The sequence below is a fragment of the Chiloscyllium punctatum genome, chromosome 34 (genome assembly GCF_047496795.1).
Source record: "Chiloscyllium punctatum isolate Juve2018m chromosome 34, sChiPun1.3, whole genome shotgun sequence".
Taxonomy (NCBI): domain Eukaryota; kingdom Metazoa; phylum Chordata; class Chondrichthyes; order Orectolobiformes; family Hemiscylliidae; genus Chiloscyllium; species Chiloscyllium punctatum.
Genome location: NC_092772.1, coordinates 8,958,705 through 8,986,640, shown reverse-complemented (window position 1 = coordinate 8,986,640; position 27,936 = coordinate 8,958,705).

The window sequence follows — 27,936 nt, the reverse complement described above, 5'->3', positions numbered from 1 at the left end:
TCTCCCCCATCGTCCCCTCTCTCTCCCCATTGTGCCCTCTCTATCCCACCATTGTCCCCTCTCGCTCCCTCTCTCCATTCTCTCCCCTCTCTGTCCCCGACTCGCCCCTCTCTCTCTCCCCCCATCGTCCCCTCTCTCTCCCCTCTCTCCACCCCTCTCCATCCCCTCTCTCTTCCTCTCTCTCTCCCTCTCCATACCCCCTTCCCCATCGTCCCCTCTCTGTCCCCCATCCCCTCTCTCTCCTCCCATCGTCCCCTTTCTCTCCCCTCTCTCTCCCCGTCTCTCCCCTATCACCCCCTCTCTCCTTTTCTCTCCCCTCTCTCCTCCTCTCGACCTTTCCCTCTCCCTCTCTCGTCCACTCTCCCCCCCATCATCACCTCTCTCATCCCACATCGTCTCCCCTCTCTCCCTCCCCTTTCAATCCCTTGTTCCCTCTCTCCCCTCTCTCTCCTCCTCTCGACCCATCCCTCTCCCTCTCTCTCCCCCCTCTCCCCCATTGTCCCCTTTTTGTCCCCCTGTCGTCCCCTCTTCCCCCTGTCTCGTCCCCTCTCTCTCCCACCATTGTCCTCATTCTCTCCCCCATCGTCCCCTCTCTCTCCCTCCCTCTACCCTCTCTCACACCATCCTCCCCTCTCTCTCCCCCATTGTCCCCTCTCTCTCCCTCTCTCTCCTCTATCTCCCTCACTCTCCCCCCTCTCTCCTCCCATCGTCCTCTCTCTCCCCCATCATCCCCTCTCTCTCGCTCTCTCTCACCTCTCTCTCCACTCTTACTCCCCTCTCTCTCCACGTCGTCCAGTCTCTCTCCCTCTCTCTCTCCCCTCTGTCTCCCCTCTCTCTCCCTCCATCGACCCGTCTCTCTCTGTCTTTCGACTGCCCGTCGTCCCCTCTCTCTCCCCTCTATCGCCCCATCGTCCCCTCTCTCGTCTTCTCTCATCCCCTCTCTCGTCCCCTCTCTCTCTCCCATCGTCCCCCCCTCTCCCTCTCTCTCCCCTCTCTATCCCTCTCTCGTCCACTCACTTCCCTCCCATCGTCCCATCGGTCTTCCCTCTCTCTCCCCCTCTCGTCCCCCCCCTCTCTCTCTTTTGTCCCCTCTCTCTCCCCATCGTCCCTCCTCTCACCCTCTCTCTCCCCCTCTCTCCCTCTCTTGTCCCCTCTCTCTCCCCCCATCGTCCCCCCTCTCTCCCTCTCTCTCCCCCTCTCGTCCCCTCCCTCTCTCTTTTGTCCCCTCTCTCTCCCCCCATCGTCCCTCCTCTCATCCTCTCTCTCCCCCTCTCTCCCTCTCTTGTCCCCTCTCTCTCCCCCCATCGTCCCCTCTCTCTCACCCCATCGTCCCCTTTCTCTCACTCTCTCTCCCCCCATCATCCCGTCTCTCTCACCTTCTCGTCCCCACCCTCCACTTCTCTCGTACCTTCTCTCTCCCCCATCATGCCCTCTCTCTCCCCCATTGTCCCCTCTCTCTCCCTCTGTTTCCCCCCATCGTGCCCTCTCTCCCCCTCTCTCGTACCCTCTCTCTTACCATCGTGCCCTCTCTTTCCCCCAGTCGTCCCCTCTCTCTCTCCCTCTCTCTCCCCTCATTGGCTCCTCTCTCTCCCCCTCTCTCCCCCCTCTCTCCCTCATTAGTTCCCCTCTCTCCCCCTCTCGTCCCCTCGCTCCGCCTCTCATCACCTCTCTGCCCCTCTCGTCCCTTCTCACTCACCCCTGTCCCCTCTCTCTCCCCTCTCTCTCTCTCTCCTCCCCCTCGCTTCCTCCCCTCTGTCTCCTTCTCTCGTCCCCTTTCTCTCCCCCTCTCATCCGCTAGCTCCCCCTCTCATCACCTGCTCCCCCCTCTCTTCTCTCTCTCTCTCTCATCACCTCTCTCCCTCTCTCAACCCTCTCTCTCCACACTCGTCCTCTCTCTCTCTCCCCCTCTTGTCACACTTCTGTTACCCTCTCCCTCCCACTCTCTCCGCCTCTCACTCCTCCACTCTTCCCCCATCGTCCCTTCTCTCTCTCTCCCTCCCGTCCCCTCGCTTCCCCTCTCATCACCTCTCTCCCTCTCTCTCTCTTCCCCTCTCTCTCTCGACCACTCTCTCTCCCCCTCACGTCACCTCTCTCTCCCCTCTCTCTTCCCCTCTCTCCCCCTCTCATCCAATCTCTCTCCCCTCTCTCGTCCCCTCTCCTTCCCCCTCTCTCTCTCTCCCTCTCTCGTCCCCTCTGTCTCCCTCTCTCTCCCCGTCACCCCATTGTCCCCGCTCTATCCACTTCTCATCCCCTCTCTCTACCCCATCATCCCCTCTATCTCCCCAATCATCCTATCTCTCTCTCCCCTCTCTCTCCCCCTCTCATCCCCTCTCTCTCCCCCATCGACCATTCTCTCTCACCCCATCCCCCCCTCCCCTCTTGTATCCTCTCTGTCCCTCTCTCCTCTCCTCTCTCTCCCTCCCCTCTCTTTCCCTCTCTCGCCCCTCTCTCCCCCTCACTGCCCCCTCTCCCCCCATCGTCCCCTCTCTCTCTCCCTCTCGTTCCCTCACTACCCCCTCTCATCACCTCTCTTCCCTCTCTCTTCCCCTCTCTCCGTCTCTCTCTCCTCCATATCACCTCTCTCGTCCACCTCTCTCCCCCTTTCTCCATCTCTAATCCCCTCTCTCTACTGCCATCAACCCTCTCTGCCCCCTCTCTCCCCCTCTCTCTCCCCTCTCTCTACCCCCATCGTCCACTCTCGCTCCCTCTCTCATCACATCTCTCCCCCTCTCATGCCCTCTCTTTCCCCATCGCCCGTCTCTCTTCCCCATCGTCCCCTCTCTCATCCCCTATCGTCCATTCTCTCTCACCCCCACCTCCCCCCCTCTCCCCCTTGTCCTGTCTCTCTCTCTCCTCCCCTCTCTGTCCCTCCCCCCTCTCTCCCTATCTCGTCCCATCTCTCTCCACACTCGTCCTCTCTCTCTCTCCCACTCTTGTCCCACGTCTCTTAACCTCTCTCTCCCCCCTCTCTCCCCCCTCACTCCCCCCTCTCCCCCCTTTGCCCCTTTCTCTCCACACTCGTCCTCTCTCTCTCCCCCTCTTGTCCCACATCTATTACCCTCTCTCTCACCCCTCTCACTCCCCTCTCTCCCCTCTTATCCCCTCTCTCTCCCCTCTCTCGTCCCTGATCTCTCCTCTCTCTCCCAGTCACCCCCATCGTCCCCGCACTCTTCCCCACTCGTCCCCCCTCTCTCCCCCATCATCCCTTGTCTCTCTCCCATCCACCCCTCTCTCTCCCACTCTCGTCCCCTCTCTCTCCCCCTGTCGTCCCTTCTCTCTCACATCCATCCACTCTCTCCCCTCTCGTCACCTCTCTCTCCCCGCTCTCCTCTCCTCTGTCTCCCTCCCCAACTCCCTCTCTCGACCCTCTCTCTCCACCCTCGTCCTCTCTCTCCCCCTCTTGGCCCACCTCTCTTACCCTCTCTGTCCCCCCACTCTCCCCCTCTCACTCCCCCACTGTCCCCCCATCGTCCCCTCTCTCTCTTTCTCTCGTCCACTCTCTCCCCTCCTCTCTTCCCCTCGCTCCACCATCTCATCACCTCTCTCCCCCACAACTTCCCCCCTCTCTCTCTCGTCTCCTCTCTCTCGCCCTCATGTCACCTCTCTCTCCCCTCTCTCGTCCCGTCTCTCCCCCTCTCATCGCCTCTCTCTCCTGATCACCCCCACCGTCCCCGCTCTCAGCCCCCCTCGTCCCCTCTCTCTTCCCCCATCATCCCCTCTCTCTCCCCCTCTCCGCCCCTCTCTCCCCCTATCGTCCGTTCTCTCTCACACCCGTACACTCTCTCTCCCCTCTCGTCCCCTCTCTAACCCTCTCTACTCCCCTCTCTCCCTCACCCCTCTCTCCCTCTCTCAACCCTCTCTCTCCACTCTCGTCCTCTCTCTCTCCCCTCTTGCCTCACTTCTGTTACCCTCTCCCTTCCCCCTCTCTCCGCCTCTCACTCCTCCACTCTCCCCCCATTGTCCCTTCTCTCTCCTTCTCTCGTCCCCTCTCTCTCTCCCCTCTCGTCCCCTCGATCCCCCCTCTCATCACCCCTCTCCCCCTCTCTCTCTTCCCCTCTCTCTCTCGACCACTCTCTCTCCACCTCACGTCACCTCTCTCTCCCCTCTCTTGCCCCTCTCTCCCCCTCTCATCCAATCGCTCTCCCCTCTTTCGTCCCCTCTCCCTCCCCCTCTCTCCCATTCTCGTCCCCTCTATGTCCCTCTCTCTCCCCCCGTCACCCCCATCGTCCCTGCTCTCTCCACCTCTCGTCCCCTCTCTCTCCTCCATCATCCCCTCTCTCTCTCCATCCTCCCATCTCTCTCCCTCTCTCTCCCCCTCTCTCTCCCCCTGTCATCCCCTCTCTCTCCCCCCATTGACCCTTCTCTCTCACCCCCATCCCCCCTCTCCCCTCTTGTATCCTCTCTGTCCCTCTCTCCTCCCCTCTCTCTCCCACCCCTTTCTTTCCCTCTCTCGTCCCTTCTCTCTCCACCATTGTCCTCTCTCTCTCTCCCTCTTGTCCCACCTCTCCTGTCCTCTCTCTCGCCCCCCTCTCCCCCCTCTCCCCCATCGTCCCCTCTCTCTCTGCCCCTCTTGTCCCCTCACTACCCCCTCTCATCAGCTCTCTCCCCCTCTCATGCCCTCTCTCTCCCGCCATCGCCCCTCTCTCTTCCACAATGTCCTCTCTCTCATCCCTTATCGTCCATTCTCTCTCACCCCCATCCCTGTCTCTCCCCTCTTGTCTCCTCTCTCTCCCTCTCTCCTTCCCTCTCTCTCCCTCCCCTTTCTCCCCCTCTCTCTCCTCCCCTCTCTCTCCCTCCCCCCTCTCTCCCTCTCTCGTCCCATCTCTCTCCACACTCGTCCTCTCTCTCCCCCCTTGACCCACCTCTCTTACCCTCTCGCTCAACCCTCTCTCCCCCTCTCACTCCCCTCTCTCCAACATCATCCCCTATCTCTCCTTCTCTCGTCCCCTCTCTTTCCCCCTCTCATCCGCTAGTTCCAACTCTCATCACCGGCTCCCGCCCTCTTCACCCCCCTCTCTCGACCCCTCTGTCTCCCCCTCATGTCACCTTCTCTCCCCTCTCTCGTCCCCTCTCTCCCCCTCTCATCCCCTCTCTCTCCCCCCATAATTCCCTCCCTCTCCCCCATCATCCCATCTCTCTCCCTCTCTCGACCCCTCTCTTTCCCCCTCTCGTCCCCTCTCTCTCGCCCTACCGTCCCTTCTCTCTCACACCCGTCCACTCTCTCCCCGCTCCTCCCCTCTCTTTCCCCCTCTCGTCCCCCCTCTCTCCCCCATCATCCCCTCTCTCCTTCTCTCGTCCCCTCTCTCCCCTCCTCTTTTTCCCCTCGCTCCCCCCTCTCATCATCTCTCTCCCCCTCACCTCCGCTCTCTCTCTCTCTCGTCCCCTCTCTCTACCCCTCATGTCACCTCTGTCTCCCCACTCTCGTCCCCCTCTCCCCCTCTCATCCCCTCTCTCTCCCCTCTCTCATCCCCTCTTCCTCCCCCTCTCTCTCTCTCTCCTATCCCCTCTCTCTCCCCCTCTCCTCCCCTCTCTTTCCCCCTCTCGTCCCCTTTCTCTCCCCCTGCCGTCCCTTCTCTCTCACACCCGTCCACTCTCTCCCCTCTCCTCCCCTCTCTTTCCCCCCTCTCCCCTCTCTCTCCCCCATCGACCCTTCTCTCTCACCCCCATGCCCCCTCTCCCCTCTTGTATCCTCTCTGTCCCTCTCTCCCTCCCCTCTCTCTCCCTCTGTCAACCCTCTCTCTCCACCCTCTTCCTCTCTCTCTCCCCCTCTTGTCCCACTTCTGTTACCCTCCCCCCTCCACCTCTAACTCATCCACTCTCTCCCCATCGTCCCCTCTCTCTCCTTCTCTTGTCCCCTCTCTCTCTCCCCTCTCGTCCCCTCGCTCCCCCCTCTCATCACCTCTCTCCCCCTCTCTCTTCCCCGCGCTCTCTCGTCCACTCTCTCTCCCCCTCACGTCACCTCTCTCTCCCCTCTCTCGTCCCTTCTCTCCCCTTCTCATCCAATCTCTCTCCCCTCTCTCGTCCTCTCTCCTTCCCCCTCTCTCTCTCTCCCTCTCTCATCCCCTCTGTCTCCCTCTCACTCCCCGTCACCCCCATCGTCCCCGCTCTATCCACTTCTCGTCCCCTCTCTCTACCCCATCATCCCCTCTGTCTTCCCAATCATCTCATCTCTCTCTCTCTCTCCCACTCTCTCTCCCCCCTCATCTCCTCTCTCTCCCCTCATCGACCCTTCTCTCTCACGCAAATCCCGCCCTCCCCTCTCGTCCCCTCTCTCTCCACCCTCGTCCTCTCGCTCTCCCCCTCTTGTTCCACCTCTCGTGCCTTCTCTCTCCCCCCTCTCCCCCCTCACTCCCCTCTTTCCCCCATCATCCCCTCTGTCTCCCTCTCTCGTCCTCTCTCTCACCCTCTCATCCCCTCATTCTGCCCCTCTCGTCACCTCTCTAGCCCCTCTGTCTGACCTCTCTCGTCCCCTCTCTCTCCCCCCATCTCGTCGCCTCTCTCTCCCCTCTCGTCCCCACTCTTTCTCCCTCTCTCTTCCTCTCTCTTCCCGTGTCTCCCTCACTCTCGTCCGCTACCTCTCCCGTCTCATCCACACTCTTTCCCTCTCTCTCCCCCCTCTCGTCCCCACCTCCGCCCTCTTGTCCCCTCTCTTCCCCCTCTCGTCACCTCTCTCTCTCCCCCTCGTCACCTCTCTCTTCCAAACCCCCCCATGGTCCCCTCTCACTCTCTCTCTCCCTCTCTCTCTCCCCCTGTGCCTCCATCGACCCCCTCCCCCCCCATTCGTCCCCCTCTCTCCCCCTCTGGCACCCTCTCTCTCCCCCCATCGTCCCCCCTCTCTCGCTTTCTCTCCCCTATCTCTCCCCCCATCGTCCCTTCTCTCTCCCCCTCTCGTACCTTCTCTCTCACCCCCGTCCCCCTCCCTCTCTCGTCCCCTCTCTCTACCTCCCACATCCTCTCTGTCTCCCCCTCTTGTCCCATCTACATTACACTCTCTCTCCCCCCTCGCTCCCCCCTCACTCCCCTCTCTCCCCCATCATCCCCTCTGTCTCCCTCTCTCGTCCCCTCTCTCCCCCTCTCATCCCCTCATTCTGCCCCACTCGTCACCTCTCTAGCCCCTCTGTCTCACCTCTCTCGTCCCCTCTCTCTCCCCTCTCTCTCCACTCTCTCTCCACTCTCTCGTCCCCACTCTTTCTCCCTCTCTCTTCCTCTCTCGTCCCCTCTCTCCCTCACTCTCGTCCGCTACCTCCCCCGTCTCGTCCACACTCTTTCCCTCTCTCTCTCCCCTCTCGTCCCCACCTCCGCCCTCTTGTCCTCGTCACCTCTCTCTCTCTCTCTTGTCTCCTCTCTCTTCCCCCCCCCATGGTCCCCTCTCACTCTCTCTCTCCCTCTCTCTCTCCCCCTGTGCCTCCATCGACCCCCCTCTCCCCCACCATTCGTCCTCTCATCATCTCTCTCCCCTCTCTCCATCTCTCTCCCCTCCCTCTCGCCTCTTTCGTCCGCTTTCTCTCTCTCCCTCTCTCCAACTCTCTCTCCCCCATCATCCCTTCTCTCTCACCCCCGTCCCACCTCTCTCCCCTCTAGTCCCCTCTCTCCCTCTCTCCTCCCCTCTGTATCCTCCCCTCTCTCTCCCTCTCTCGTCCCCTCTCTCTCCGCACTCGTCCTCTCTCTCCACCTCTTGTCCCACCTCTCTTACCCTCTCTGTCCCCGTCTCTCCCCCGCTCACCCCCCTCTCCCCCATCGTCCCCTCTCTCTCCTCCTCTCTTCCCCTCACCCCCTCTCATAATCTCTCTCCCCCTCTGTCTTCCCCTCTCTCTCCCTCTCTTGTTCCCTCTCTCTCCCTCTCTCGCCCCCTCTCTCTCCCTCTCTCGTCCCCTCTCTCCCCCTCTCGTCCCCTCATTCCACCCCCGCACATCACCTCTCTCTCCCCTCTCTCTCACCTCTCTCGTCCCCTCTCATCCCCTCTCTCTCCCCTCTCTCGTCCCCGCTCTTTCCCCCTCTCTCCTCCCCTCGTCCGCTACCTCCCCCCTCTCGTCCCCACTCTTTCCCCCTCTCTCTCCCTCTCTCGTCCCCTCTCTCACCCCCCCCATCGTCCCCTCTCTCCCCCATAGTTTCCTCTCTCTCGCCCCATCATCTCCATATCTCCCCCCGTCGTCCCCCTCCCTCCCACCATCGTCCCAACTCTCTCCCCCTCTCATTACCTCTCTCTGTCACACTGTCTGTCTGTCTCTCTCAGCGCTCCCTCCCTCTCTTGCCTTCTCTGTCTCTCTCGTGCCCTCTTTCATCCCTCTCTCTCTCATTCGCCTCCCCTCTCTTTTGCTGTCTGTCTCTCTCCCACGCTCTCTCTATCGCTCTCTCTGTCCCCCTCCCACACTCGCATCCTCTCTCTCTTACTCTTCCTATCTCTCTCTCACTCTTCCTCTCTCTCTCTTGCGCTCTCACCCTCTCTCACGCTCTCTCTCTCCCTCTCTCTTGCTCCCCTCTCTCGCTCATCTCACTCTCTCTCTCGCTCGCTCACTCGTGCTCTGCCTGTCTCTCTGTCTCTCTCTCTCTTCCTCTCTCTCAGTCCTCCCTCCCTCTCTCACCTCTTCTCTCTCACTCTTACTCTATATCTCTCTCTGTCATCTCTCTACCTCTCACTCCCCCCCTCTCTTTCTCTGTAGCCCTCTCTCGCTATCCCGCCCCTTTTCTCTCTCTCTATTGATCCTCTCTCATACGATCATCTCTCTCCCTCTCTCTCTCGCAGTCTCTCTCGTATCTGCCCCCTCTCTCCCTCCATCTTGACCTCTCTCTCTCTCTCTCGCCTCCTCTTTCTCTCACTGTCTCTCTCGTGCACACTCTCTCCCCCTTGCTCACCTCCTTTCTTCATCTCTCTGCGACTCTTTCTCTCATTATGGCTCCTCTCTCTGTCATCGTCTCCCTGTCGCCATCTCTCACTCCCCTCTATCACTCTTGCCCTCTCTCTCTCTCGACACATCTCTCCCTCCTTTGCGCTCTCATCCCATCTCACTCTCGCTCTCGCACCCTCTCTTCCTCTCTCAACCCCGTCGCCCTCTCTCATCTCTCTCTCTCTTTCTCGCTCTCCCTCTCTCTCTGTTTCTCTCGACCCTCCCTCCCACTCCCGCCTCCTCTCTCTCTCTACCCCCTCTCTCTCTGTCTCTCTCAATCTCTCTCTTTCACACCCCCCTCTCTCTCATCTCTGTCACTCGCTAGTCGCCTCTCTCTCACTCTCCCCCATCTCTCTCACAAACTCTATCCCTCATTCCCGCTCTCTCATCCCCTCTCTCTCATTCTCGCAACCTCATTTCCTCTCTCACCCCTCTCCCTGTCGCTGTCTCGCCCATCTCTCTCTCTCACGCCCCTCTATCTTTCCCTTGGTCACTCTCTCCCTCTCTCTCTCTCTCACCCATTTTCTCCCTCCCTCCCTCTCGCTCTGTCTCGTCCTCTCTTTCTCCCTCACGCTCGCTCTCACCCTCTCTCTCTCTCCTGCTCCCCTCTCTCTCGACCACCCCCCACACACTCCTCTCTCCTTCTTGCCCTTGCTCTCTCTCACCATTTCTCTCTTTCGCCCTCGCTCTGTCTCTCATCCCGTCCCGTCTCTCTCTCTCGTCCCGTCTCTCTCTCTCTCCCTTTCTCTCTTGCCCCCTCCCTCACCCCTCTCTCAGTCTCACCCTTTCTCTCGCCCACTCTCTCTCCCAACCCTCCCTCTCATTGTATCTCTCTTTCTTTTCCTCACCCTATCTCTCTCTTGCCCCTCTCACTCCCTGCATCTCACTCTCTCTCCACCTTCTCCCACTCTAGATGCCGCTTCCTCGGTGACTCTCTCTCTCTCCACCTCCTTCCGTTTCTCTTCGGCTGAATCTCTCTCCCTCCCTCCCTGTCTATCTGCCACACACTGTCTCCCTGGTCCTTCCCTTCCCCTCTGACACAGAGACTGGGGTATTGGTGGTGAGGCTGCGTGTGCGATGGTGGGGATGGGATATGGGAGGAGGGAGGAAATGTGGTAGAGATGGAATTGCAGAAGGTAGACAGCGGCGGCAAGAGAGAGAGATGAGGGGGAGGGGGAGAGGGAAGAATGGAGGCAGGTGGAGAAACCAGTTTTGGGTGTGTGTGTGAGAGAGAGGGATGAGGGAGAATGAAGAGGAGAAGTGGTGGAAGAGAGAGAGGGAGAGAATTGAGGAGGAAGAGAGGAAATGGGGAGGCCAGGTTGGATTGGGGGGATAGAGGGAGTTAAACCCAGCTCCTGAGCTCAGGGCGCGGTGCTCTCCCCTTCCCTGAGGACCAGGACTTGGGGCTGAGACTGTCTCTCTCCAGCTCAGCTTCTCCAACACAAAGACACACAACAACATCGGTCACTCTGCTGCTCGGCACGTTTTAATCAACATTTTTATTGGTTACAAATGGAAGTGATGGATACAGTCAGTGGGATGGTGCCTTTTCTCACTGGCCCCTGAGTTGTCAGAAACATTGAAATGTTTCCCTGTAACCCCCCTGTGGGATAAGGATGGACAAACCAGCGCTACCCTCAGTCTGTTACCATAGCGACAGGCTGCTCCATCACTGAAACACTGAACTGAAATGAGAAAATCCCGGATGGATTGATTAATGAGGGAATTTGATGGATGGATGGATTTGGGTGAAGGGATATTTCAGCACTTTCTTCAGCTGCTGCCTAAACTTAGTCTGGGTCACGGCATAAATCGCGGTGTTTGTGCAGCAACTGAGGAGCTGCAGCATGAAGCCCAATTCCTGCACAAAGGGATAGAGATACACAGACTCATACCCAATATTCCACATCCGTCTCCATATAGAATACAGCATGACCGTTGACCATAACAAGGTGAAATTGGCCGAGATCACAAACAGTAAAATGATGGATTTTTTTCGGTTTCTCATTTCAGTGTCAGACTGAGCGTCCCCATTGGTGTGAGCGCGGAGTCTCCTGCGGGCTCTGCTGGTCACTAAAATGTGTCTGACGGTGAGAACATTGAGCAGCAGAATCAGGAGAAATGGGACACCCGGGGTTAGAATGTGTTGGAGGAACTCGAATATGACCCAGACTCTGGAGAGTTGAACAGCGCGTGTTCCATCACAAAACCAGGGGGTGTTCCTCAGCCAATACCGAGCCGTGAGAATAAAATACCAGGAAATGTTCTTTAAACAGCTCAGCACAGTCACTGCTCCCAGAACCACAGCCGCCGTTTTCTCACTGCAATATTTACTTTTCAGCTTCTGGCAACAAATGGCCACAAACCGATCAAAGGTGAAAGTGACGGTGAACCAGACAGAGCAGTCAGTGGCTGCATAAAGCAGGACGGCGTGGATATTACACACGGGGACGGAGTCCATCAGGAAATAAAACTGTTCCCGATAAGCAATGGGAATGTGTCTCAGGATCAGGTCGAGGATAATGACCAGGAGATCCGCCGCTGACATGGCCCCCAGGTAACGTCTGACACATGGAGACAATCCACAATCTTTATAAAGCAGGACGTAGATGGTCACTACGTTAACTGTGAGGAAGGAAAACAAACCCATTATCCATCAGCCTGGAGGCAAAGGGACCCGTTTGATCGGGGACCCAGTGAGATTTTCAAATGTGTCCCTGTATTCAGGGATTTTTTAAAATAATTGGAGCTGGAATAACAAATGGGAAGGTCGGAATTACTGACAAAAATGTGACATGAACCACAAGAAACCCTCCCTCCCCAAACACACAGAGACACATCCATAAGGACAGATTGTTTCTAGAACATTCCCACACACTCGATCACTCGAGAGCAGACACAGGTCATTCCTTCCCAGTTCCTAATATGGAGGGTGGGAACGTTGCTGTCCTGAAGGATTCTCTCCCAGTTTCCTGAAGACAAACGGAGTTTGGGAATTCCTGTATTTTGGTCTAACTTGTGGTCGATCCTGTGTCGTGGAGAAATGTAAACGCAGGGAAAACGTATTCACCCCTTTAACTGCCTGAGGGACCTTCGGAACAGTGTCTCCTTCTCCCTGGAACGGGATCTCTTCCCTCGGGATCTTATCGTTTGTTCAATTCACTGACGTCCGGCCGTTCACAAACAATGTCAGGGACAGAACGTTCCGGGGAATGTCAGTTATAGAATGTCAGGGACAGAACGTTCCGGGGAATTCCTTGACCTGGACATGACCTTTCCCCCTATCCACCCCACCAACATGATGTACTGAGCAAAGGCCACATATCCATCCAGCGTGGGGAGCTGCACTGACCAGATCATTGCATTATCTATAAACCGCAGATAGTCTGACTAGCACAGCAGGATATGCAGTGATCACACGGGAATTAATCTGAAACCCAGGAACAGTTACTCTCCCAGCATGTAGGACTGTGTACCCTACCCCAGTACATTGATCTGTAATCCAGGAGCAGTTAACCTCCCAGCATGTAGGACTGTGTACACCACCCCAGTACATTGATCTGTAATCCAGGAGCAGTTACCCTCCCAGCATGTCGGACTGTGTACACCACCCCAGTGCATTGATCTGTAACCCAGGAGCAGTTACCCTCCCAGCATGTAGGACTGTGTACCCCACCCCAGTACATTGATCTGTAAACCAGGAACAGTTACCCTCCTGGTATGTAGGACTGTGTACCCTACCCCAGTACATTGATCTGTAAACCAGGAGCAGTTACCCTCCCAGCATGTAGGACTGTGTACCCCACCCCAGTACATTGATCTATAAACCAGGAACAGTTACCCTCCCAGCATGTAGGACTGTGTTCCCCACCCCAGTACATATATCTGTAAACCAGGAGCATTTACCCTCCCAGCATGTAGGACTGTGTACACCACCCCAGTGCATTGATCTGTAACCCAGGAGCAGTTACCCTCCCATCATGTAGGACTGTGTACCCCACCCCAGTACATTGATCTATAAACCAGGAGCAGTTACCCTCCCAGCATATCGGACTGTGTACACCACCCCAGTACATTGATCTGTAATCCAGGAGCAGTTACCCTCCCAGCATGTAGGACTGTGTACCCCACCCCAGTACATTGATCTGTAAACCAGAAACAGTTACCCTCCCATCATGTAGGACTGTGTACCCCACCCCAGTACATTGATCTATAAACCAGGAGCAGTTACCCTCCCAGCATGAAGTACTGTGTACCCCACCCCAGTACATTGATCTGTAATCCAGGAGCAGTTACCCTCCCAGCATGTCGGACTGTGTACCCCACCCCAGTGCATTCCTCAATAACACTGTATTAGATCCCTGTCCAGTGTGGGGAAACTTGCAGCCCGGGCTGGAAGTGACAGGATGTGCAGCTCCCACCCATTTACAGATCCATATCTCCATTGTTGCCCTGACAAGGGGGTGCTGTGGGTGTGAACATCATTGCCAGAGAGAGATGGCGGGGGACTCAGTTTAAATATCACCGCATGAGAGGGATTTGTGGTATAGACAGAGAGGGGCAGACTGAGAGACAGTGTCATGGAAGGATGTGTTCCCAGGTTGCAGAATGCTGAAATGTGGACACTTCGATAGCATCTTGTAACATGAGCCTGTCTTCCCAGTAAAGATGGGAAAATGGGATATTGGTGTGAGGTCAGATGATGGAGATTTTTGGATGAGCATTTGTTCTCCAGCTTTGTAAATGGAGTCCTTCATGGCTGGAGGTACACCCCATCACCAAGATGCCCCTGGATATTCCGTGATCCCTGACACTGGGGCCATCTTTAAAAGGCCAATGGGCACATGATTAATCTTTCTCAGGTTGGAGCTGCCCTGCACAGTTTACCTGAGCATGGCAGATAAGGGGCAATTACACCACGGTTTGTCAACAGGGGCACAGAGGGCCTGGTGGATGGGCTAGTACAGAGGCGGACCATTCTCTTCCCAGAGGAGGCCAAACCACCAGACCCATCGCGCATGGTCTGAGCTCCCCACCCAGCTCAGTGCAGTATCTGGGGTCTGAAGAAATGTCCAGCAAAACAGGACAAGCATCAATAACCTTCCCCACTCTGTCAGGATAAAGGTCACCGTATTCTCTCAGCTCCCTCACACTCACTGTATATCTGTTACAGCACCGACCCCTGAACAAGGCTCATGGTCAACCACTCTCACTGTCGTATGCTGCACCTTCTCTCTCTGTCTCTGTCTCTCTGTCTCTCTGTCTCTCTCTCCCCTCCTCCCTCCACTTCACCCCCACATTAATAACACTGCATGGATACAACACTGTGGACTGACTCCCTCCGGACACCTCACCATGACCCCCTCCCCGCCTACACTCACACTAACAGTAGGACCACACCCACTCCTTCCCTCCCTAACTCCCTCTCTTCCTCCCATTCCAGGAGAAACAGCCTGGAATAGGACAGAAAGGGCCTATCCGAGTGGTGGAGTGCCCGATATCCGTTCCCTCACCCCCCTCTCCCCGCCATCTGGGGAGGACCCTGGTAGGAGCCGGAGAGGACCGGGACACCTCGTGTGGAGATTCTGAAACATCCACGTCCCACCGACCGAGTCAGGAGCACTGTTCAGTGAAGGGCAATTCTCACTTTAAACCCACTGGCATCTCCGTTTCCCCCCGGCACAACCTAGATGCCGTGGCCCTGATGCCATCTCCCTTTTGTGTCGAGCTGGTACAAATGGAATCCCCACGGTCTGGGTGGGCAGGAGGGTGGGCTCACAACACATCGTCACCACCACCTCCCAGGAAGGGAGCACCGAGACTCCCTCCTACACCTTCCCCTGTAAACAGCTCAGATACTGAAACAGCACAGACAATCTGTGATAGTTCCTACTCTTCCCACTTGTCCTGATATCTTCAATAATCTGTGCTCAAATACACCCAGCGCTCTCTGCTTCTGCAAACCCTTTATAATGGTACAGTCTGCTTTAAACTGTCTTTCATTGTCCTTCCTACCAAAGTGCATCACCTCAAACTGCTCTGCACTGATCCCCATCTGCCATAAACCTGAACACTACTCCAATGTATCACTGTCGTGTTCGAGTTCCACACTCTCCTCCATAGACTTCAGAGTTCTTTCAGGTTCGGTGCCACCTACAAACATTGAGATTGTTATAGTGTCACAGTCCCCATGAAACAACTGAAATCCTGCCCCATACTTACGAGTGTGAGCAAGTGAAATACTGATATATTCCTATGGACAGAGTCTAATAATGACATGCCGTCAATGGAGCAACAAAAGTCCTGACACACACCAGACGGAGCGAATGAAATATTGACAAACCACAGAGCAAGAGAAATCCAGATAGGTCCCACTTATCTATATTCATCAGGGTATAATGTGATGGAGTTGAAAGGGTGTACTGTACCTTTAAGAGAGAGGGAATGCTGTTCTGAACTGAAAGCTGCCAAGCACCTGAGATATGAGAGGATGGCAGACCCAGAAACAGTATATTGCTGTAGAGCTGGAGTCAGGTAATAAGCAGTTAAGAGAAAGAGGGTCCCAGAGTTGTGAATAGTTCATGTAAAATGTTCACTTTCAGAGTGAAAAATAAATTGATGTTTTTATTTAAACAGTGGAATTTGGGAGTTCTCTGTCCCTCATATTTTAACAGTTTACGAGGCGAATTGAGCATTTTTTAATGTTTAGTTTAAGTTACCAGATGAGCTTCACGCTGTGTCCTAACCATTCCCGTGTGTGTATCTGTGTGCATCTGTGTGGGGCAGGTCTGGCAGTCTCTGTGGTGCTTAAAGTGATGCAATGCCACCCTCTGCTGGCCTCCACACGCCACTGCACAGGCATTGGCAGAGGGTGAAAACCAACAGGGATTCATTTCGAGAGGGGGAGGGAAAGGGCAGCTGCTCACAGCACCATCCAAACTGATGTCTTATCCATGGACTGATCTAAATGTCCTTTAAATGATGTAAACTGTCCCTGCTTTCCCCATTTCCTCTGGAAGTTCATTCCACACACAAACCAGCTTCTGTCTAACATAATTACCTCTCATGACTTTCGTAAATCTTTTTTCCTCACACCTTAAAAATCCCTCAGTTTTGAATCCTCAACTCTAGAGAAAAGACACCAGCCCTTCAACTTCTCTGTAACCCTCATTATTTTATAAACCTCTGTAAAGTTACCGCTTAATCTCATATTCTTCAGTGAAAAAAGTCCCAGCCGATCCAGCCTCTCCTTATAGCTCACTCCCTCCTTTCCCAGCAACATCCAGGTTAATCTCTTCTCAATCCTCTCCAGCTTAATAATATCAACGTCAGTAATATCAAAGTGAATAGTCAAGGTATTTTCTAAGGGTACGGGGAGTCCAAAACTAGATGACATAGGCTTAAGGTGAGAGGGGAAACATTTAAAAGTGACCTAAGGGGCAGCTTTTTCACCCAGAGGGTGGTGTGCCTATGGAATGAGCGAGCAGGATGACCAGGCTGGACACAGTATTCCAGAAGAGGTCTCACCAATGTCCTGTACAACTACAACATGACATCCCCATTCCGATACTCAAAGGTCTGTCCTATGAAGACATGTGTGTTAAACACCTACTTAACCACACTATCTATATGAGATGCACATTTTAAAGAATTAAACCTGACGGCCTAGGTTTCTGTACGACAGCACTGCCAAAGGCTCTACTTTTAATTGTATAGGCCCTGCTCTTGTTTGATTTAGCAAATCCAATACCTCGCATTAATCCAAACTAAACTCCATCCGTCACCCCTCAGCCCAGTGTGTGATATTACTGTCACCTCCCCCTCCCCCTTCAATTTTAAAATGCCCATCCCTCTCCAGCAAGCCTGCACACACCAGCCTTGAGTTTCACAAAGACCCTGAGCTTGGGTTGCCTTGTGTGGTTATGGGGAGGAGGAACAGTTTGCAGACACAGTCAGTGGGGAGGAGAGGCTGGACAGTAATCAGCAGCCTGGTGTCATTTCATGTTTTTAGGAAGAGGGGAGTCGCACGTGAGAGTTGGGTAAGAGTGATCGGTGTTTTGGGGTCAGAAATTAAGCTCTTCCTTCGTCTCTGGTGTTCAGTAATAAATATCTATTTGAGACCCTTCATTGGACAGAGTGTGTCTGCAGGATTTCTTTCCCTAATATTGTAGACTACAGATAATAGCAATTAAAGATGTTTATAGTTAATTTCAATGGCACAGCACGTACCCTCAATATCCTACAGTTGAGACAAATATCTTGCGTTTGTTTAACAATACAAAGTGTTTTGTGTGGTTCATTAATGGTAACCTGATTATAATAAGTCCACACTAAGCTAAAAGTGGGCACTAAAATATGACCCAAAATCTGGATATGGTAGTGTTGTGGGTAGTGTCCCTGTCTCTGAGCCAGATCTCTGGATTTGATTCCAATTCCTGTGCTTGTGTGGTAGTGTTCCTAGCTCTGGACTAGAAGGCCTGGATTCAAGTCCTGCCTGTTGCAGAGGTATGTCCCAGCATGTCAGGACAGGCTGATGAACAAACACACAGGAGAATAATGTTCCAGCTTTATGGGTATTACTGAGTGATGCTAGTGTCCCTGCCTCCGGGCACAAAGGTCCAGGTGTAAATCCCACAGAAGTGTCTCAGGATACATCTGAACAAACTGATTAAAATGGATTTAGAATTGTGACCTGATGGAGAAGGAAGAGGTATCAATATTGCATTTCAGAATTTAGGTCCAGAATGAGTGAAAGTACAGCCATTCGTGTTGATTGGAGTCACATTTCGCAGCAGTAAAGGTTTATAAAATCAGAATGGTCATGGATAGGGTGAGTAGTCAGGGTTTTTCCCCAGGTTAGGGGCGTCCAAAACTAGAGGGCATTGGTGGAAAGTGAGAGGGGAAATGTTTTGAGGAGGCCTAAAGGGGCACATTTCACACAGAGGGTGGTGTGCATATGGAATGAGCTGCCAGAGGAAGTGGTGGAGGATGGTACAACTATACAGCATCTGGATACTGAGAGACCTGGCGAGCTTTTCCAGCAATTTCTATATTTCTTTTAAAAATCCATTCAGTTTAACACAGGTACTCTGAATAAATTAAACATTTTTATTTTTTAATGACACAGGGACATATAAATATATCTTCAAATTGACCGAGACCATTTTCTGTGAAGGGTATGACTGTCTGTATGACAGCAGCAATGATGCACCTACATGGAACAGGGAATGTGATGGAGACACAGTTTAGACAATGTACAAGGAGACCTCACATGGTCCAGTTTGGGAGAGGATGACATTACTGTGTGATTCAACTTAGAGAGGGAGAAAATGTAATCTGCCCGAGAAGGAATGGCCTATTGCACTCTCTCTCCATCATTGTTCCTTATCACAGCAATGTGTGCGAGCTAAAAAAAAATCTCTACAGTCATCGTTATCATTCTTATTTTTATGGAATCCCTGCAGTGTGGAAACATGCCCTTCGACCCAACAAGTCCATAACAACCTTCCCCCTATACTTACCCCTGACTAATTCACATAACCTAGAAATCCCTGAACACTACAGACAATTTAGCATGACCAATCCACCGAACCTACACAGTTTGTGGTAGGAAATTGGATCACCCATTAAAAGCTCGCACAGACAAGGGGAGAATGTGCAAACTCCACACAGACAGTCACCCAAGGCTGGAATCAAACCCAAGTCCCTGGTGCTGTGAGGCAGCAGTGCAAACCACTGTGCTACCCTTTGGATGATCCCTAACCAGAATTCACTGGAATCTCCTTCCTGCCTAAAGCAAAGGGAGTTCAGCCAAATCCAAACTCTCCCAGGATGAAATCCCATTGCTGGCAGCTTGTGTGAGTACAATATCTTCAGAAGCAGAATAACGTTTTGGACAATCTCATAATTTTTCCTTTGTCATGAGTTCTAATAATATTTGGACCAAGTTCTTTCAAGGTAAAATTGTGTTTGTCAGTGTGTGTGTCAGTGTGTGTGTGTGTGTGTGTGTGTGTATATGTGTGTGTGTGTCAGTGTGTGTGTGTGTGTCTGTGTGTGTGTCAGTGTGTGTGTGTATATGTGCGTGTGTGTGTCAGTGTGTGTGTGTATGTGTGTGTGTCTGTGTGTGTGTGTATGTGTGTGTGTGTCTGTGTGTGCGTCAGTGTGTGTGTGTGTGTGTATATGTGCGTGTGTGTGTCTGTGTGTGTGTGTCAGCATTTTTAGAAAGGGAAATATTGATTATATAATTGCAATACCCAAACAGTTTGCCATTCATCGTTCCATCATAGTTTGAGTAACATTGCTCTGGATCATAAACGTGTTGTTTTAGCAGATTAAAGAAACTCGTCTGACTTGTTCCTAAAACTGACCCTGACCCAGTCTGAGCTCGATATCATCGGCCATATCACTAACCTGGATACATTTAACATTTGTTATGAGCAGTGGAGGAGTGGGACTAGAAAAGGAAACAGTGACCCCAAAAAGCCGGGGAACTATAGACCGGTCAGCCTGATGTCAGTGGTGGGTAAGTTGTTGGAGGGGATTCTGAGGGATAGCATTTACTTACATTTGGGAAGGAAAGGGCTGATCGGGGTAGACAACGTGGCTTTCTGCATGGGAAATCATGTCTCATTAATTTGATTGAGTTTTTGAAGAGGTAACAAAGAATATTGATGAAGACAGTTTGGTAGACATTGTCTATATGGACTTCAGCAAAGTGTTCTTTTAAAGAAAAAAGACCAAAGAAAATTTACAGCCCAGGAACAGGCCCTTCGCCCTCCAAGCCTGAGCCGATCCAAATGTACTGTCTAAACCTGTTGCCCAATTCCTAACCATCTGTATCCCTCTGCTCCCCACCTACTCATGCATCTGTCCAGACGCATCTTAAATGAATCTACCGTGCCTGCCTCGACCACCTCTGCAGGCAATGTGTTCCAAACGCCCACCACCCTCTGTGTGAAGTACTTACCGCGTGTATGTCCCTTAAACTTTCACTTTGAAAGCACGACCTCTCATTATTGAATCCTTCACCCTGGGAAAAAGCTGGTCTCTATCCACCCTGGCTGTACCCTTCATGATTTTGCAAACGTTAATCATGTCCCCCCTCAATCTCCTTTTATCTAGTGAAAATAAACCTAACCTACTCAGCCTGTCTTCATAGCTAGTATTTCATTCTGATTGGTAGACAGATTAGTAAGTTTCAGTCAAATGGGATACAGAGGAAGCTAGTCACAAATGGCGTGAAGGAAGAGGGATATTTTTCAGGCCTGGAGGCTTGTGAGCAGCAGTGTGCTGCAAGAATCAGTACTGAGTTCACTGCATTTCATCATTTATGTAAAGGATTTAGATGTGAATATTGGGGCAATAGTTAGTAAGTATACAGATGACATCAGAAAGGTGGTGTAGTAGATTATCTCAGACTACAACGAGACCACAATTAGATGGGACAAAGGGGCAAGGATGGACAGATGAAGTTTAATTTAGATAAATATGAAGCTTTGCATTTTGGGAAGGCAAATCAGGGCAGACATTATATACTTCATGGTCAGGTCCTGGGGCATGTTGTGAAACAAAGGGGCATAGGGCTGCAGGTGCATTGTTCCTTGAAAGTGGAGTCGCAGATAGACAGAGTGGTGCAGAACACATTTGGCACATTTGCCTTAATCAGTCAGAGCATTGAGTACAGGAGTTGTGGTGGTATGTTGCATCTGTACAGGATGTTGGTGAGGCCACTTTAAGAATACTGTGTACAACTCGGTTTTCTGCAGAAATGTTCCAGGACTGGAGGTTTGAGCTATAGGGAGAGATTGATTAGGTTGAGGTTTTTCCCCCTGGAGTGTCAGAGGCTGAAGGGTGACATTATAGAGGTTTATAAAATCATCAGGGGCATGGATATTCTGAACAGCCACGTTCTGCTCTCCAGGATAGGGGAGTCCAGAACAAGACAGCATAGGTTGAAGGCTAGGAGGATTGATTTAGAAAGGACCTGAAGATAAATGTTTCACACAGAGAGTGGTGTGTGTGCAGAAAGTGCTGCTAGAGGAAGTGCTGAAGACGGTTACAATCGAACATTTAAAAAGTATCTGAAAGAGGAGAGATATTTACCAAATGCTGGCAAATGGGACAAAATCAGATTTGATATCTGATCGGAGTGAACAGATTGGACTAACGGGTCTGCTTTCGTTCTGCATGACCCTCTGATTCTATAAGAGAGATGATGAAAAATTCTGTAAGGTCCTTTCAAGTCGTACTTCTCTTCTCTGGAAGTTTATCGTGACTCTAGGTTCACATTGATTGAAAGCTGCATTAGTTAAATATTTGACGGAGAAGTGAGTCATGGATAATGGGATATAGACAGGACAGTGGGGCTGAGACACAACCTGATCAGCCACAATCTTACTGCCTGTTGGAGAAGGCTCGAAGTATCTAATGACCCACTCCTGCTCCTCAGTCCCATGTTCCTGTGTGCCATTCAGCCCCTCATACCTGCTAGACAGGAACAGTTGGAGGCCACTTGCTCCTATAACCTGGTGCACAGAACCAGAAGAGACCATTCAGTCCCTCAAGACTGTCACACATGCTTTGAGATGATTTGGGAAATGTAATTGGAATATCCAGGCTGAGTATGAAAGAGGCCCCTCATCGTTCTTTAGAAAGCTTCCCCTCTCTGCAGCTTGTGCTCCATTTGTTGATCATGTTGTAGACCCAGATTCACTGTGAAAACAGCCCACATACCTCACCCAGAGATGGCTCACCAAACCATCTGGTCTCCCTGACTGCAAAATGCAATACCAGAGCATTCATAAAAATAACACCCACTAACTTGCCAATAACAGAATGTGAGAACATCAGAAACAGGAGAATGTCGTTCACTCCCCAAACCTGCCTTGCCCTTCACGAAGATCATGGCTGATCTGCTTCTGGCCTCAAATCCTCTTTCATACCCTATTCTTCATAGCCCTCACCTCTCTGACAGGTCAATATCCATCGACCTCCTCTTCAAATACTTTCAGTCATCTCGCTCCCCGAACACTCTTCAGAAGAGAAATCCTGACATTCAATACCACCTGTTTGTAGAAAACACGTGCTGCTCCTATATCATGGTTTATTGATGTGAACAAAAGAGGTTGAGACAAGGTTCCCGGTAAAAATGACTGGCCCTGATATCAAGACAATGGTTGATTTCTGTTGACATCAAGGAGCTGAACTTAATGGGAATCAGAGTAACCTCTCCAGTGTTTGGAGTCAAACATGGCACAAAGGAAGATGTTCATCATCTCAGTCCTGGGTCACCACTGTGCGAAATCCTCTGGGTAGCTTCCTCTTCATAAACATCTTTAGCTGCTTCATCAATGTCTCCCCACCCTCACCCGCCCCACCATAAGATCAGAAGTCGGGATGGTCACTGAAGATTCAACAATGTTCAGAACGTTTTGTCCCCCGTCAGTTCCTGAACTGGTCTGTGTCCATGTGCAGCAAGACCCAGGCTCCATTGAGACTTGTGCTGTTAAAGTATCAGTAACATTCATGTAACAGCACTGCCTGGCACTGCGCATTGCCACAGTAAAACAAGAGTTCATTCAGCACCTCACGCTGGTTTCACAGGAATATGAGGAAGCCATTTAGTCCATGGACATTATTGGAGAAGAACAGGGACAGCCCATTCAGTGCCTCCAGCCTATTACTCAGGAAGAGAAGGAGTCCAGTGTGATGGACCACACCAGAGCCCCTCCAAAATATTTGACGGCAACATCCTAGACCTTTATGTTTTCTTATTTTAAAGGGAATGAAAAGTGTCCGTTCCAGATGCAATATGACTGGTCAAACTACTCGGTGGTAAGCAAAATACCATCCATTTCAACATGAAAGAAGAAATAACACCACAGAAAGAGGAATTTAGAATAACGTAATTCTATTGGACAGCTTAACAGAAGAATAGATCTAGGAACTATGACTAATGAACTGTTCCAATATAGGGAAATCCCATAAACACAGCCCTTGGCAAAAAGGAATATTCAGACACAGAATGTCACAAATATTTCTCCAATCCAGGAATTAAAAACAGCATCAAGAGAAAATTCAGAGAGAGTAACAACCAGGAGACATTCACTGAAGCTTCCAACTCTGTGGAGAGCCCATAGTTTCTGATGTTACTGAGAAACCAAAACACAGAGATCGTAATCTGTGAGAGCTTGCCACACCCAATCACGCTGCATTAAAATAAACCCAAGGCCTCCCTAGCTGTTACTCAAGTGGTCTTAACTAGCCAGCTTAGTAACGATCGTTCAATCTCTCTCATAAAAGAAACCCTGACAAAATAACCTCTTAAAGCTGCAGCACCATCACACTTGTCAGTACATCGAGCTGTCAAACAGAAACCAGGGATAACCCAGTCAGGCCCTTGGCCCTGTCCAATTGGACGAGGAAGAAGCCAGTCAGTCCCTTGAGTCACTTATACAGGAACAGCAGGAGGCCACTCCCACCTCAATGTACTTACACGGGGTCAGAATGAGGTAATTGATGCTGATTCCTGATGAATGTCTTATGCCCAATACGTCGATTCTCCTGCTTCAAGGATGCTGTCTGACCCGCTTTGCTTTTCCAGCAATCAACTCTCTACTCTGATCTCCAGCATCGGCAGTCTTATGTGTCTCCAGATTGATGCTCTAACATGATGATCAAGTGGAGCAGAGGCTGCACAGACAGACTGTTCCACGTTGTTCCTCCTGGCTCCGTTGCTCATGATACACATGTGGGACTTTAACATGGTTTTCTAGTGGTGAGCAGGGAAGCCATATGTCTAGTGCAAAGTCTCAAGAAGGCATCTTTCATCTCCAAGAAGACAGACTGGTGTTCTGTATGTAGGGCGGAAGCTGGTGGGAATGGCGATCTGTTTCAGACGGAGGTATTGTGGCTGCTGTTGGGGATTGTGAACAACCTGACGTTCAGTACAGGGTTCACACGCCGACTGCACAATAACGTGGGGAGAGTTAATTTAGGCAAATACACTATTAGGAAAGTCACGTTAGACTAATGAATGGACTCCCTAAGTTCAAATAATGGTGATGTTGTTCATGTTGATCTTGTCTAGTGCATGTCCTATGCAGTGTAACCTGTGTGCCTTACTCTGTCCAAGTCTATTTCCACCCTATGATCTGTCTGGCCATGCTTACTATGATCTTCCTCCACTGCTCATAAACAAAGTGGGCGGCACGGTGGCACAGTGGCACAGTGGTTAGCACTGCTGCCTCACAGCGCCAGAGACCCGGGTTCAATTCCCGCCTCAGGCGACTGACTGTGTGGAGTTTGCACGTTCTCCCCGTGTCTGCGTGGGTTTCCTCCGGGTGCTCCGGCTTCCTCCCACACTCCAAAGATGTGCAGGTCAGGTGAATTGGCCATGCTAAATTGCCCGTAGTGTTAGGTAAGTGGTAGATATAGATGTAGGGGTATGGGTGGGTTACGCTTCGGCGGGGCGGTGTGGACTTGTTGGGCCGAAGGGCCTGTTTCCACACTGGAAGTAATCTAATCTAATCTAATCTAAAGTGTTTCCCTGTACTGAGGTACACGTGACAATAAATCAAACCAATCAATCCTGGGTAAAGTATGGAATTTCTCACCCTATCAATGTCTGTTTTGGAAATAAGTGATCGCTGCCACTCCTCGTGTTTCAGCATCACCATTTCTTTGTCTCTCACAGCTCTACAGATTAAACACTCAGTTTATTCACTCTATCCTCATGTTACCATCACCTGTGTCTGTGGTAAGGAGATCATTCCTTACAAAGGAGATCAAATCTGTAGAGAGTGCCCCTAATGCTCTCTCAGGAAGGCTCTACAACAGCAGGAAAATGGCTTTACTTATGTACTCGAATCATCTTACAATGAAGGACAGCATACCATTGACTGCACCCATTACTTACACAGGGTTTGATTCGGAGCAGTCAGCATAGACTTGTGAGTGGGAGATCATGCTTTCCAAATTTCTTAGAGTCCTTTGGTGAAGTGACGAAGAAGGTTAATGAGGGCAGAGTGATAGACGTAGTCTCTTTGGATTTCAGTATGGCCTATGATAAGTTTCCACATGGCAGGCTGCTCAGGAAGGTTCAATCACGGAGAATACTGGGGGAACTGGCCAATTGGATACACAGTTGGGTTGATGGTAGGAAGTTTGTTAGACTGGAGGTTGGATCCATAGCTTTTTGTTATCTATGATTTGGATGAGAATATACAAGGCATGATTAGTCAGACACTAAAATAAATGGCAGCATGATCAGTGAGGACGTTTATCAGAAATTGCAGCAAGACCTTAATCAGGTGGGGAAGTGGGCTGAGAAATGGCAAATGGAATTTAATATAGATGTGTGAGGTCTTGCAGTTGGGAATCTCAAATCAAGGTAGGAGTTTCACAGTGAATGGGCGGGCCTTAAGGGGTGTAGTGGGCAGAGAGACCTTGGAATTCAGGTGCACGGTTCCCTGAGAGTAGAGTCACAGGTAGGCAGGGCAGTGAAGAAGGCTTTTGACACACTGGCCTTCGTCAGGCAGGACATTGAGTATAGAAGTTGGGAATTTATGTTGCAGTTACACAGGACTTTGGTATGGCCGCAGTTGGAGGATTGTGTTCAGTTTTGTCAACTTGTTATAGGGAGGATATAATGTAATTAGAAAGAGTGCAGAAGAAATTTACAAGGACATTGCCAGGACCCAATGGTCCAAGTTATAGGGAGAGGTTGGACAAGCTATGACCTTTTCTTTAAAGTGTAGGAGACTGAGGGAGTCCTTATAGAGCTGTATAAGATCATGAAGGATATGGATAGGGTGAATGCTCTCAATCTTTTCCAAAGTTTAGAGAATCGAGGAGGAAAGGGGATCAGTTTCAGGTTAAAGGGAAAGGAATAAAAGGGAACCTGAGGGACCATTTATTTACATAAATGGCTGGTACGTGGATGAGCTGCCAGAAGATGTGGCTGAGGGGGGTGTATTAACAACGTTTCAAAAGCATTTGGATAAATATGTGGATAGGAAAGGACTAGAAGGATATGGGCCAACTGCAGGGAAATGGGGTTAGTGTGGATGGACATTTACAAGGTGGAGTCGAACCACATTGTTAATTAAAACAAAACACCCAGAAAATCTCGCCTCACCTCGTAATCTGTTAACATATGAGTGATAGAGATCTCCTGCATTCCACTATTTAAACAAAAATTAGCAAGTTAGTTTCTTAACTTTAATAGTGAACACTAAACAAAAACTATTCGCAAATACAAGCCCCTCTTTTATTAGCTACTTACTATCTGACTCCAACTCTGTAAAAAATATGCTGTTCCAACAACCCACATATTAAACGTTACAATCTCAAGACCATACAGTCTCTATCTTCCCTGCTGTGTTCACTCTTTCAGCTGCTGATCTCCCTGGGTCATTTTTTTTAACTGCAAGTCGGTTTACATGAACATGTGTCTTTGATAGAGAGTGTTTGAGATGGTCAGTTAGCACTCCTGCTCTACAGCAGTTACTCTGCTGTCGGATGGCAGCAGCTCTCCCTCTAGTGTTCAAATGCTGGGTTTATTTACTTCCCATGATACAATAATTCTCATAATTTGATTGATTTCCAGGTGTACGAACAATAATATTCAAATTCCATTGGCTTCGGATATTCAGAGCATTATTTAAAGTCTTTGATTGCATTTGAATTGCTGTCAAAACAGCAACCAAAACTCAGGCTTCCATTTCCCAGCTAATTGTTACATTTGGAACAGTCTGACCTTTAGCTGGCATCTGTGGCTGTAATTTCGATTCAGCAAAACCCGTCCTATCTTAAAGTGAACAGACATTGATTAGCTTCCTGGCAGTAACACACTCCGGGCTATCTGTTATTCTGTATAATAACCTTCTTGAACCACTCGATTATATTCCAGGCCGTAACTCACTCTGTGCTATCTGTTATTCTGTATATAATCCACGCTGAACACCTCGATTCGGTTCCAGACTGTAACTCACTCCGGCGTATCTGTTATTCTGCATATAAATCACCCTGAACCCCTCAATTAGATTCCAGGCTGTAACACACCCCAGAATATCTGTTATTCTGTATATAAACCACCCTGAACCCCGCGATTAGATAGCAGGCTGTAAATCACTCCGGGGTGTCTGCTGTTCTGTATATAAACCACCCTGAACCCCACGATTAGATTCCAGGCTGTAACTCACTTCGGGCTATCTGTTATTCTGGATATAACCCACCCTGAACCCCTCGATTCGATTCGAGGCTGTAACTCACTCCGGGCTATCTGTTATTCTGTACATAAAGCACCCTGAACCCCGCGATTAGATTCCAGGCAGCAATCTCCTGTCAGGGTTGAAAGGGAAGGCTGGTAGTAATTGGGAATGCTGGCTGACTAAAGAAATTGAGGGTTTGATTCAGAAAAAGAAGCAAGCATATGTCAGGTATAGACAGGATTGATCGAGTGAATCCTTAGAAGAGTATAAAGGAAGTCGGAGTACACTTAAGAGGGAAATCAGGAAGACCAAACGCGGACATGAGATTGCTTTGGCAAATAGAATTAAGGAGAATCCAAAGTGCTTTTACAAATATATTAAGGACAAAGGGTAATTAGGGAGAGAATAGGGCCCCTCTAACATCAGTAAGGCGGCCTTTGTGTGGAGCCACAGAAAATGGGGGAGATATTAAATGAATATTTTGCATCAGTATTTACTGTGGAAAAGGATATGGAAGATATAGACTGTAGGGAAATCGATGGTGACATTTTGCAAAATGTTGCAGATATACAGAGGAGGAAGTGCTGGATATCTTGAAATGGTTAAAAGTGGATAAATCCCCAGGACCTGATCAGGTGTACCCGAGAGCTCTGTGGGAAGCTAGAGAAGTGATTGCTAGGCCTCTTGCTGAGATATTTGTATCATCGATAGTCACAGGTGAGATGCTGGAAGACTGGAAGTTGGCAAACGTGGTGCCACTGTTTAAGAAGGGCGGTAAAGACAAGCCAGGGAACTATAGACCGGTGAGCCTGACCTCGGTGGTAGGCAAGTTGTTGGAG